The sequence below is a fragment of the Poecilia reticulata genome, chromosome 4, assembly GCF_904066995.2.
Source record: "Poecilia reticulata chromosome 4, P_reticulata-male-v2, whole genome shotgun sequence".
NCBI classification, from domain to species: domain Eukaryota; kingdom Metazoa; phylum Chordata; class Actinopteri; order Cyprinodontiformes; family Poeciliidae; genus Poecilia; species Poecilia reticulata.
The window spans coordinates 12,478,280-12,490,865 of record NC_088833.1 but is presented as its reverse complement, the minus strand read 5'-3'; the positions used below and the strand labels follow the sequence as shown (position 1 = coordinate 12,490,865).

At 38.9% G+C, this 12,586-nt stretch overlaps 1 protein-coding gene across 14 annotated transcripts in view; it reads right to left on the bottom strand.

The window, feature by feature from the left end:
• The window catches only part of ptprsa (protein tyrosine phosphatase receptor type Sa), a 244,556-nt gene that overhangs the window by 167,742 nt on the left and 64,228 nt on the right, over window positions 1-12,586 (bottom strand). Inside the window, exon 1 of one of the 14 annotated variants that reach the window (XM_081606227.1) lies at window positions 11,801-12,309. The exons of the other annotated variants lie outside the window; for them this stretch is intronic. The gene's annotated coding sequence lies outside the window, so the exon portion shown is untranslated. Of the gene's footprint in view, window positions 1-11,800; window positions 12,310-12,586 lie in introns of those variants that run through there. 14 annotated transcript variants of the gene reach the window in all.

Genomic DNA, 12,586 nt, shown 5'->3' with positions numbered 1-12,586 from the left:
AATTACACATATCTGCCTCAGACAAGTGCCTGACTGCCAAAACCCCACTTTGGATGAAAATGTCAATGTCACAGAAGGATAGAAAATAACAAACGGCCTTTGACTGAACATAAACATGATACACCGGCTCATGCCTTATCGTCTTCGTTCCATTTTAATATTCATCCAGCACATGACAAGAACAGAACCTCCACCCCCCCTTCAAGCATCATGTTCAGTGCTGCCTGCTCAGTTACACTAAACCTAGGCAATACTTTGTAACACGCACTACGTTCAAGAAACACTCCCAAAAGGCATCAGCTAAACAAGATCCCTCTGTGATTTACAATAGAGGGGACTGCTTCATTATTTATTGCCCAGCCTCACAGCCTAGGGGGCAGACCATTACCTTCACATGAGTGCAGACCATGACCTGCTGTTGGATTCTCTGTGTAGTCAAACAATGTGGTGTAAAAACATGGACAGACAAGGCATGTAGGGCAGACTCCTGGTAAATTCACTACTATGACTGCTATCGTATAGTAAAAGTCTCACTAAACATTTATTCCTGACAATATTAAAGGGGTGGACTACACAATATTCCCATGGTATTGCTCCTAATACCAAACATTCCATAAAAGAATCACCTCCTTTTAAATAGTATAAACTCTAACAATAAAATATTGTACATTCAGAAACTAAACAGATATTGCGAAGTAATAGTTACTTCAAAGCTGTTCTCTCCATTTTTCCATTTAACTCACTATATAAAACAGAAAATACCCTCATAATACAATTTAATTTATGCAAGTCTTTAATTCTTCTATTATACTTCATCAACAAGATAAAAAAAATCTGAGTGCTGTGAAAAATTAGGTAAAGTGATATGAGATAAATTATCTTGTTGGCAAACAGACTGATTATGACTTGGCCAGTTAGGCACATCTTCTCTGGCACTAATTCCTCTCTGAGCACTGGCACAGGCCTCCGTTGCAGCAGTTGGCAAACATGGCAACGGCCATCTTAGTGTTCACAAAATCATGAACACCCTTCGGAGCTAGGAAGACAGTTTGGCTGTTGTTTTAAAAAAAATAATCGACCACAATCTGCTCCTTCCTATTTCTGCCCTTATGGCATATCCCTGAAGGGCATTGGTTCAAATTCATTAGTGCTCTTTTATCTCCATAAAAATGAGGTACCCTCTGCTCCCCATCTACCTGCTGTTCCTAAGCCACCGTCTTCGTTTCCCTTCTGTCTGTAATTCTCCCCACCCCACCTCTCCGCAGAAACAGAGTCCGACTCTGTTATTTCTGTTTTAATTGTGTCTGCCTCTCCCTAATTTTCCACTACACTAACCCTAGGGCAAATACAGTAGGGGATGTGAACAGAAACCCAGATTTCCATGCCAAACCTGCTTTTGTCCTCCCTTTTAAGTCTTTAGCCCTGCCTCCACCCTATTGGGATTACAGATTGGGGTATAATGACAAATGTCATAGGGGCTGCCTTGAGGGTAGAGGACTTGGGTGGGATTTATCTCAGAGTACAACCCACCCAGCCCTCTGGCAAGCAGACTTAACCAAAGCTGCTGTTGAGGAGATCCAGGTTTTCAGTCATCAAGCTCTATGCTCCTCACCAAAATCTAAATAAATTAAGAGTTTGTAGATGGCACATGTGACTCAAGGAAGGTTGCAAAATAAAACATTCACATATAATGTAACGCTTAAACCAGTTTGCTAGCCTATAACATCTTATTTTTATTTTTGTTTGCTTGTTTCTTAATTTTTAGTCAGTTTTATTGCTCTCTTCCTGACTGCATCTATCTTATGCATGAAGTTTCAGTCTCTTAAGTGTTGTTCTCTAGTGCTCACTGAGCAGAATCATCCTAAAAGCTTGCAACAGGGCTGACTCCCTGTTCATCTGTGTTAACACCTTCAAACCGTACTGACAGAAAACAGATTCTGATAACACTTATCTCCATTTAGAAATCCATTTACTTTTCTCCAAATCTTTCCCAATGCCTACTTTGACTAAATTGCTGTTTGCTTAGATTTTAACCCTAATATTACACTGTGAGGATCATTCACTGGTTGTTGTACAGATCCAATTGCTTCTAAAACGATCCTAAAAATAAAATCAACTCTCAGCATTTAATGCTTTCAAAAGCTTTGGTCTGACTAGTTAATCAAGTTGTTTCATTAATGACAATTGATGTCCTGATGTGATTTATACAAGCAGAGCAGTGCCACATGATTTTGGGGAATATGGATAGCCAACCCTCCCTCAGCAGGTGGTTGATTAGTCTACACAATGGTTTTGTTTTAATCCCTGTCCTTGAACAACGGTGAAAGATATTAGTTATCCCATCACTTAATAACCAGAAAAACTACAATGTTAAAATCTTTAAACTGTTATCAGTGAGAAATAATGACATTTTAATCACTGCATTTAAAGCATTGACTCATCCTACTTTGTTTGCAAACAGCAAAACTATCGTTTCTTCCCTGGAAGAGCTAAAAACCACAAATCATGCAAAAATAATACAACTGGGTATCAAATCTGAAACAGTCTTCTTGTGACATATACAATATATAAAAAAACAATAAAATATACAAAAGAACAACTCACAATAGTTTGACCCCTGGGCAAATCACAGCAGAAAGGGGTCCCTCACCAAGAAAATCTCTATGACTCTAATCTCCCAAACCATGGCTGGTTTCTATGATTGCCATGATATCATTCGTACCCCATCCTCAATCACTTTTTAATCAGGATTATCTTTCAACACTGAGATTTGGAGTACATAAAGGGTGCAGGAACTACAGGAGCCTGAGCCACATTAGAACAGTTTGGATTTTATTTTGTTCCCTCTTTTATTTCAGCCTGTCTTTGTTTCAGAATCTATACACTGTAAAGTAAAAACTAACTACTGCAAAATCTCATAATCTGCACTATAAAAATGAATTTGGCATATTATTGTTAACTTAGCAGGCGTTGGATGAAATTGATTTATTTGTGCATGTCTGTGTCTGTTTTTAAATATGCATCATTTGTGCTCACAAATACTGAATAAAATGTATCCAAATAAGATGCACACCAATTTTTTTGTTACGTCTTTTTTGGTTAAACTCATGTTAAACAGTTTGTTTTATCATTCCGTTATCACTAAAACACTGGCATGTTGGATTAGTTCATCATCCTCTTATCAAAGACATACTTTTTGTAACATGGCTGAGTGTACAGACGTGCAACATTTTCATAATAAAAGGTTTTCACATATAACAAAGCTGTGCCTTTCCATTCATCTTCTAGCACAAAACGTCAGAAAACAGCAAAACCGACAACTTCTCAAAACAGAAGAAGAATTTTCTAGGTTGCCCACTCTCATTTCCTTTCAGCTGGTGTGAAGAGCGTCTGTCTCCATTTACATACAAATGTCACCTTCCATCTTCCCAGGGGCTGAGGAGGTTTTACTCTCTTCACCACGATGCGCTTGACAAACCTTTGTTCCCCTTCTGGGAGGCAAGCTTGTGTTGCACAGCGAGAAAGTGAGAGGAAACTCAATGCATTTTGCCTCTGGTGCCTTCTCTGTGTCTTTGCTCTCTTTTACGCACCACTGGTACGCTGTAATTTGTGTATCCATACTTGGAGTGCATGGGCTTTGTTTTCATTTAACTGAAAGATGAGTAAGTGTGCCGTCTGAAAAGGCACCCAAGCTACTGAGGTTGTAATTACTGAGGAAGCCTTATTATTAAGCTCTTTGATGGAGGGTTTTTGTTGTGGTATGAGAATCATTAATACAAAATAAACTATTTGAACGAGCAAGGCTGCTAACGGAGTGGGTAAAATGAGAACATGTACTGTAATAAAAACCGACGTGATAGCATCATGTGCATAAAGAAATCACCAGCTCACAAAGTCCAACCTGGGAGTAGTATTTGTATTCCCAGATATACGCAGGCAGCCATTTTCTGTGGTTAAGTGGCCCACATAGTGTTTCTGTGCCATTTCTCATAAACCAGGACGTGTATCCCCTGATGCATAGGGATGAACAATCAGCCTGACAGGCAGGTAGTTACTCCTCTTTAACCCCAGCAAGCGTTGAGTGATGCAACACAACAGCAGGCCCCCTCCCTTTTCTCCTCCTCCTGCTGCTTCCCTTTCTCACCCTTTCCTCACACTCTCCAAATCTTCCTCCTCCTTTCAATCCCTCCCCAGACTATTCGGTGCACTACTTTCTTTCATTATTCTGATTCCTTCATCTTCCTTCTTTTACTAGTACTATTCACTAGTTCTCCCTCTCAATTTCCCTTTCCCAGAGCCCCATGTTTCTACGCTTGCATTACACACAATTACTTCTATCCATCAATTATCTGCCTACTTCTCTTTAGCCATCCGACTTCCCTCTCACAACTCAGTCACAATAACCCCCACTATCTTGATTACACATGTTTCTCTATGACCCCCGTCTAGCACACCCCGCATCCTTCGTATCCCCGGGGCAGCTAAGCATGCCTCCTCCCACCCTACTCTTCAGGTCACCCTCACACCAGATGTCCCTACGGTTTGGGTGATTGTGTGCATGTGTGGAGAGAGCAGGAACAAAAGGAACCGGGTGGGAAGGAGGGTGGGAAGGGGGACACAGATGGGTGTTGGAGACCGTGTGTGGTTTCTGTGATGGCGGGGGGTCAGCTGAATGGTGCCCAGCCATCTTGCCCAGAGCTTTCGCTGGCTAGACAGTAAACACTGGCGGATTACCAGCGTTTAGCACACATGCACATGTTAACCCAATCACCTTTATAGCAATTTCACACTGTAGCAACAAAGAACACATATTCATTGTAAAATTGCAAGAGTTGCGATAATCGTCATTGGGATTTTAGGGAACAAGCTTTGTATGGCTTGTTACTTTAGAGCAGCTGGCATTATAGTTAATAGTTGCTACAACTACAACAAATAAAATTAAAAAGTCAATCTGAAACAGAAATTTTACCTTCCTATTGCATTAAGGTCACACATAGTGTGTGATTAAGAAAAATAAAAAAAAAATGTAAAAATTAGATTAAGAAGATTTGGGCAGGTACCAAAGAGTGGCCACAACGTTCTTGGACACAATTTTTAAAGAACAAAAAGCTGCTGCTGTCTAAGGATTGTTGGCTAAACGACAATCTCTGCAGCTCAAGTATTCATAGACACATTTCTTTAAGCTCATTGAAAAGTATTACAGTCATGAATGTTTAACTGTTCTATAAAAAAAAACATTTCTGCTACTAACAGGACCGATGATTGTTTGCTTGTTTGATAAGAAGTTGCAGCAGCACTCAGAATTTTGCAAGCTCTGCTATGATTATAGTTTACAGATTTACTAAAGATGCTTAGCACATTTACTATTAAATACATATGCATAGCTGGATACAAAAAGTTAATCATTTAACAAAACAATCTGTCAGATTGTGACTAGTTTACATCTAAGCTGACCAAATTATGCTCATATTAGTAGCACTATGACTCAAAAGTGTTTAGTTCACAGCATATTATAAAAGTATGTAAGTATAAAGTGCATAGAACAGCAGCCAGTAGGATTTTGGGGGGGAAAATTATATTTTCTTTAATCTTAGACGTCTAGCAGCTTTCCTGACTGGGTTTAACAAACTGTGCTCCATGTTTGTTCAAGTGTGTTACACCTTAAGAGGGATGCTGAGATGAATGAACAAGGTCTTCCCCCCTGTGCATCTGCAAAGGAAGATTACTGTCACTTCATCAGAAGGAGCTGAAGCATATCCTTTTTCTAAAATGTGGAGGTACCAAGGGAGTCAGGCAGGAGGAGGTGGAGATTGCGGAGGGTGACGGTGTGTGAATGTATTCCCAAAAGATTTACCACACTATCTGGTAGGGATTAGTGTATATTGTAAATGTGGAAGACACCTTTACCTCCGTACACAATATGCGAATGCATGTTCTCTGATCAATAATCCCTTTTCATTTGGTTTATCAAGGCTTGCACAAGTGCAAGTATAATACTGAAGTCTAAATGGATGAAGGACGCAGCAGACCACAACGTACAAACCACATATGTGGTTCGAAAAATAAGTAACTGTTTCTGTTAATTAAGCTCAATATATGAGGTTTTGTAAACTGATTAATAACTGAAGGAATGTACACATTTTAGTAATCATGATGAAAAGAGAAAAGAGGAGCCTATGAGAAGACACTATACAGTCCAGTCCAGTTATTTCAACTGCAATCACAACATTCTGAGCTATGCTTCAAAGCTTGTGTTCAAAAGACACTTGTCTTCTACTTAGGACTGCTAATTTCTAACTCTGATGGGCTCGATATACACAGGGATGGACAAATGACAGTGATAGGCAAAAGTTTTAACCACTCTGATTACAACCCAACACATGAGACGCCATAGCGATGGCAGCAACAGGTACAAAAGCAGGTACCAACTTTCTTCGGTTGCGTTGCAAGTCTGCATGTGCACGTCTATCCGTATAAGCTCAACATTTCACATGCATGAATTTCAACCATCACTTGGCTGGAGGAGCAAGTGATTGAATCCTCATTCAATCACTTGAATGAGGATTCAATCACTTGGTTGATTGAATCCTTAGCTAAGTTGATTGAATCCTTAGCTAAGCAAGGACAGCTAAGCTGTCCTTGCTTAGCTAAGGACAGCTAAGCAAGTCCTTAGCTGTTCCTCCCCGTTTTTCATAACCACTTCAAGGGTGGTATAAGGCAGGCCAAGCCTTGTATCGTGCGTAAGAAATTTGATTGACAGCAGACTGCATTCATCGGTTGGGTTAGGCTTTAATCTTAACTATGTGACATTTTGGCTGTTTGCCTTAATGACAAAATTAAATATCTGGGCTTATGTGAATCAAGCATAACATCCAGAGCAAGAATGAAATTTAACATAAAATTAAGTTTTAATCTCAACTAATAATAATTGTCAAAAGGATAAAAAAGAAAGCAGGGGTTTCAGAGTTTTATTTAAACTTTAGCCAGTACTGGTGTGTAAGGTAGCGCACTTGCAGACACCTTCCCCTTGCTTTGTTCATCTAGACTAAAAAGCACTGCATGGTCTCATGTAGTCCCAAGTGTCACTACAAACGACATCATCGGAGCGTCGGCCACAGCTCTCGAGGGCTCGTGGCCAAAATTTACACCCACAATAGAGAGGAACACAATGCAATGGAGATGCATCCAACTTGGCTAAAACCAAACCAGACCCTGACTGGCTAGAGTGAGGCTTGAAGAATGGGGTTAAGTTAGGGAGAGCAGAGCTTAGCCAAGTTTTAAACCAAGACAACCAACAGGTGCATCTACATGAGCTGGATTGAAATGTCCTGCCACACAAATAGCCAGCTCCACCTTTATTCATATTTTTGATCTATGCATACAGTGCGGGGTTGTCAAAATATAAAATATCTCCTTATAGAAAATACATTTTCAAAGCTACTCAGTTTTGTCAAAATAGAAAAAAAAACCTCTCCAATTCACATATGGCCAAATTGACATATTTCCTCTGACAGCTGTGCTGCAACAACAGACAGTCAGCCTCTCTCCTCCCCAATGAGCCATTCCTGTACGGTTTAAACTCTACTAACATGGCAAGTACAGCCAGAAAAATCAAAAACATATGTGACCCTCTTCGGTCAACAAAGTAAACCCAAAAGTGCTGTTTCCTTTGAGGTAAATGGAGAGGAAAAAAGAAAAGAAAAAAATATTTTGTATAATGCCAGAGCTACCAGTACAACACCGCTGTACTGAAAATGGTATCGAGTACTGAGTATTTTGCTAGTATCAGAATCAAATAAGAAATGTTAGTGTTATGACAGCATTAATAGAGGAAAATCTAAATGTTATTCTATGAGCACCTAAATCTAGTATTGGGTGTAGACGATCTGACAGTTTTATAAAAAATGTCAGAAAGTGCCTATAGAATGGGCTACTTTATATAATTTTAAGCATTTTAAGTAAATGTTAAAGTACCTCATCTCTGTGAAGGAATGGATCGAGTTACATTAGGAGTTTGGAGAGGGAGTAAAGTACCAAATATTAAGTAATAACCAGTAATTTACCAAAGCATGTCTAATAGGCTTAAGCAGAAAGCTTTTTATTTTTGCTGCTGTTTTTGAAGTGTGGTTTGAGAAGTACTTATGAGATGACAGCCATCAGCAGACCATCAAATTGTGGAAATGCATGGAAGATTTCTGACACATCAAATCAGAGACCACAGGCAAACCAAATTTTCCACTGTTTCAAGCAATTCAAGTTTTTATAGTGGACTTAGTAAACCCTACATTGTCATTTTTACAACAGGCAGCGATTTTTTTTTTAATTCTATTCCAAAGAAAAACAAAAAAGAAAATCACAGACACAAAAGTAAACTGCAAATTGCTCAAAGGATGGATGGATGGATGGATGGATGGATGGATGGATGGATGGATGGATGGATGGATGGATGGATGGATGGATGGATGGATGGATGGATGGATGGATGGATGGATGGATGGATGGATGGATGGATGGATGGATGGATGGATGGATGGATCTTTTAGACAGCAGGGATAAAGTCTATGAATACATTTCATACTCGTCCTGGAAAACAAGTACACCAAATTTCATACTTTTTCAGACTGCATAGGAACCCTGTAATCTGGCGCATTTCACAACAAGGCACTTGTTTGCAGAATACTGAAATTAACATAATCTTTCCATTGTGCACACCCCAACTCACTTGCTCTACAACGGTGGAGCTCTGCTCCCATTCAGTGTTTTCCCGCTCTTGTTATGTGGCAGTGAAAGAAATGTGAATGTCAAGGAACAGCTAATCCGCAAGTCAAAGAAGAGAGGAGCGAACTTCTTTACAAGACAGACACGCCGCCCCGTGTTTTCACAGCCCAAACTAATTGCACCCCGTTTCGCCAGAAGAGCACTGATTTAGCACTTGGAGCAAATTAAAATGAATAAACACAATTAGCAGTGAGTGCGAAAGCACCTTTTCATGGTGAACATTTCTCTTTCCCTTTGCTATGACAGTCACTTCAGCATGGCTATTATTAACTCTGCTGTTGTGTCAAGTACAATGTGACTAATTGCAAGGCACTTGATGCCACCAAAATGCTGTTAATTTGCCAGAGAGTAAAATAAACACAGGACGAGGTTGTAAAATCAAACACAAACAGCCATAACGAAAAAATAATATTAATAATTTGATACCGTCAAGTCTTTAATCTACAAATTAAAATACAGGATTAGATAATTTATGAATGAAGAAAGTATATAAATTATGACCTTTTTTTAGGAGAACTTATTGTTATTGCATAGTAAAATCAAACATTGTTAATTCAAGAATATCATCACATGTAAAAGAAAAAATTATAATGAGCAGATAATTTAAAAATGGAAATAGAAATCTCACCGAGGTTTCTATAATGAAAAATTTTCAATGAAAAACAGTCCAACTTTTAGTCTAATGAACTCAGTTTTAAAAGTTGTAAACTGATCCGCTCTCCCGTTCTCTTTCACCATTCATTACCACTCAGATATACTTCAATTAGTGATTTCTGCAGACAAACAAAAATAAACACACCATTAGCTCAACAAACATACACCCTCCGTGACAGTGCTTCAACAGACATGTTGGTCATGCATGACTGAAGCCTATCCATGGCATTCCCAATGCCTTATGTCCATCTTTCCAGGTTGTTTGACAGTGATCAGGGGCGATAAATTGTTCAATTAAAGCCACATTAAGAGTCCAGAGCATATTTGACGTGCAGCCTCTCGGTTTAGGTGTTGTCCAATTACTCTGAAGGACAAGACTCCTCTCCACTGCTGACAATCAACATGTGACTCGCATCACAAGACAAATGGGTTTATTTATGCAAGGTAGCAGGACTGGTTGTATTCCCCAATGTGAGACGGATGAGTGGGAGTTAGAAAAATAAGAGACAAACCTGAACTTGCATAAGAACAGGAAATGCACCAAATGTGTCAGAGTATGTGTTGTTTACAAAAAAGCAGCAAAACTGTTTATAGTGAGCGGTGCACAGAAGGTTTTCAAAGGGGTGGCATACCAAACCAATTACTATTGCCATGTTAGCGGTGTAGGAGGGTTGACACCAGAAATAAGTGATGGACATCCAAAAGTGTCATTAACATGCACATAAATATAACGTAGCTTCAAGTGTTGCCCTCTTCTTTCCTTAAGTGATGTTCATAAAAATATAATTAACACAAGGCTATCTTGTGTTGGCCAATTACCCAACCTTTACCCCACTTACTGGTGCCAGTAAGGGGGCACCACTGAGAGCAGTGTTAGTACTAGGGCTGTGTAATATTATTGATTTTGCGATATATATCGATATTTTCTTTCCTACAAAAAAAAAAATCGATATTCATCCGCAAGTATCGTAACATCCAACTGTCACCTTGCTCACTCACTGCTTGCTTCGCCTGGAGAGTGATTAGGTCATCAGGCTTAGAGTGATTCCTTCAGTTGTAAGTGTCAAGGTTAAAAACGTATCACACTATTCAGAGCAGGGTACTTGGTGCACTTTATTTACTTTACAAATGCATGTAAGCTACAGTTTGTACTGTTTCAATTAAAAGAAACATGTTTTCTCACCACTTCTTTGAATCATTTTGTCCAGCTGTCGACTTTAAGTCTGTGTCCATGTCCAACCAGAGTCAGGTATTGTGTCGTTGGTCCTTTTAATCAGTTTTCAGTTAAATTAATGTAATCCAACTCTATAACAGTCACAAAATGTCACCAAAATCATTCTGTCCCTCTAAAATCTTTCAGAAAATCGCAAAAGTGTATTGAATTGTATCATTTGCTGAAAATCGCAATATATTTCGTATTGTGAACAGAATATCGTGTATCGTATCGTGAGATTATTGTATCACTACAGCCCTAGTTAGTACCTGCATATTTACCCTTAGGAAGGGGTATTGCTAATGGTTCTACTAAAAAAAGATTACTGCAATTTGCTTAGCTTACTACCATAAAAATGAAGAAGAAAAGAAGCAGAACTAAATCGCCTAGAGCTATATTTAAACTCCCATAAACAACCACAGAAGAGTCACACCTCAGGGCAGAGGATTACCCTCTAGTAAAAAGAAGTGTTTAAAAAAAAAAAGAAACACACAAAATTACATTAAGGAGCATAGATGCACAAGGACAAAAACTGACGTTGTAAACGCAACAAAATTCGGTTAGCTTACGTGTAGTAAACATGCTGCAAATAAATCCATAACATCTTTTCCAGTTAATCAGATAAAAACATCCAAGGATCCTTTTCCAGATCGTATAGTACAAAATGTGTCAGTTCTTCGACATTTACTTCAAGTATTACGTTTAAGTTTTTCTCAGTAACTTTAATCGTGTGAATGTCCAACTTTAAGTGAATTAAACGCATGTTCACGTTGCTTTTTAGTGCAAAACAGTGTCAGATGCTCGTTTTGCTAGGAATTAGTAGGGTTCTGTTTGTGTTTTAACTGTGTTTTTAAGCGTCTGGAACCTTAGTAATAGTTTATCCATAAAGGTAAAGCAGTATAAATCAGAAGATTGTGAAATGAAAAGGTTCTCTACAAATTTTCACATCGGAGAAAAAAAAAAAAAAACAGTCCTTTCTTGGTTTCCCCGGAGACTACAGTGGCGAACAAGTTTTCTCTTTTTCAATTACAGTTTAAAAATATTCCAAACAAACTCTGTACTTTTTCTGTGTCTTCTGTAATTCTTTCCCTATCGTTTAAATAGGTCCTCAAAACTAAGAACAATAAAAAAAGAAGAAAAGTTTCAATTACTTACTCAGTCTCAGCGTGAGAGGGTAAAAAAGTATTTTTTTATTTTTTTTTATCTACCCCCTCGCTGGTTTAGGGGGGACAGTTTTCAAATCCATTTTCTGTGCAGCTGAATCCTCCGACAAGAACAGTTACGTTGCATCCCCCGATTGCAGAAAAAAAAACGCTATATATATATTCCACTCTCTCCAATGTCAGCGAGTCACTTGTTAACCGAGAGCGCAGGTTTAAAATACTCCGCTATTATCCTCCGTGCGCTTTTTGTTGTATCCCTTTCACGGAGATCAGACACTCCAAAGCAGAACCTTCCTCTGGTAAAGGGAAAAATAAAATAAATATATATATAAAAAATAAAAATAAAAAACTCTATAATAATCCGTGCGCGACTGTACCCCGCACGGGTCTCCAAATGTGGATCTCCTTTATTGGAGTCTCACGTTATCTCTGCGACACAGGTTTGGATTCCCTTTCTTCCCAAATCCACCTCATACGAGCTGGGGGTGGGGAGACAGGAGTCAACTACCCCCTCTCTCTCTCTCTCTTCTCTCCCCCACTTTGAGTCAAAGGGGAGAAGAAGAAAAAAAAAAACAGAACCCTTGTGTTGCATTCAATGTCGCCTCACAAACTTCGCCTCTTGATTTCCTTTCCTAGATCGTAGGCTGCATCTGACCACTCGGTCCGTTCAAAAGCATGTTAATCGAGTCGAACGCCTAAACACAAATCTGTTCGCATAGAAATGGGTGTATGAGTTTTTCATTGTGTTATCTTTGATAAATCTGAGCTTAACTGATTG